Source organism: Mercenaria mercenaria, chromosome 17 (assembly GCF_021730395.1).
Source record: "Mercenaria mercenaria strain notata chromosome 17, MADL_Memer_1, whole genome shotgun sequence".
Classification (NCBI taxonomy): Eukaryota; Metazoa; Mollusca; class Bivalvia; order Venerida; family Veneridae; genus Mercenaria; species Mercenaria mercenaria.
In genome coordinates this window covers 36,008,142-36,009,412 of record NC_069377.1, presented here as the reverse complement: position 1 = coordinate 36,009,412, position 1,271 = coordinate 36,008,142, and positions in this window count along the sequence as shown.

Below are 1,271 nucleotides of genomic sequence, written 5' to 3'. Positions count from 1 at the left end.
TAAGGGAACCATGGGGTTTTTTGGAAATTAAAAAGCTTACCGCAAAATAAATGTTCCAAAAAGAAAGACGCTGACGTATCATGTTAAAAAAAAAAAAAAAATTTTTTGGACTTGATGCCTTTGAAAACTTGATATTTTTTTAAACCCACTGTCTCTTTTTTTTTAAAGATTCTTTTAATTTTTTTAAAAATATACCCTTAGTTTTATTTTTTTTAAACCTTTAAATTTTTATAAAAAATTTTTATAAGGAAATTTTTGAGTAAATTTTTTTCCCGGAGCCCAAAAACAGCCATTTTAAAAGCGTTTTTTCGAAAATTTGTTTTTTTTCCAATTAACGCTTTTGCAAGTTTATTGTTTTTCCAAACCCCTTTTTTTTTTTTATTTAGGGGTTTAAAGGGACGATCGGTCTTTTTTTTTACACAGAAAATTTTTCTTCTCGGGATTTTGCGAAATGGCTTTTTGGGAAAATTTTTTAACATGTTTTTTAATTTTTTTTTTTTGAACGAGCCCTTTAAATCCCTTTTTTAAATTTTTTTTCTTTTTCAAGTACAAATTTTGTTTTGATAATTTGGGAAAAAGGGGGCCCAGGATTGGTTTTTTATTTGGGTATTTGTTTAAAACTTTTATTTTTTTCCGGGAATCGGGTTTTAATTGTTCGATATTAAATTTATAGATATTATAGAAAAACGTGTTAAAAGTTCGGCCCAAAAAGGGTGAAAATATTATATTTTTAAAAAGGTTTTGTGACAAAAATTGTAAAAATTTTTTGGGCGTTTTTAAATTTTTTTTAGTTTATTCAAAAAAGTTAAAAAAATTTACTTTTTTAATTTTTTTTTTGCTTTTTGGGTTTTTGTCTCCCCTTAAAAAATTATTAGGGTTATTTCTCTCCCCCCCTTTTTAAATATAATGCTTTTTTTGGCTGTTAGGCTTTTGTTTTTTTATTCAATAAAATCAAAATTTAAATTGAACGGAAGAAACGCCAAAAAAAGAAATTAAGGGAAGGGGTTTAGAAACCCCGCTAAAAGAAAATAAAAAAATTTTTTTAAATCCCCTGTTCTTTTAGTAAAAATATTCGTGATTTTTTATTTTGAAAAACCCTTTTTTAAAAAAATTAGTGCCCTTTTTTTACCCAAAAATTTTTTCTAAAAGATTTTTTCCCTAGGGTGGGGTTTTTTTTTTATTTTAGGTTTTCCACTTTTTATTTTAAAAATTGACATTTATTAAATTCGTCAGTCAGCCCCTTTTGGGAGAAAACCTTTGGGGAAAAGGGT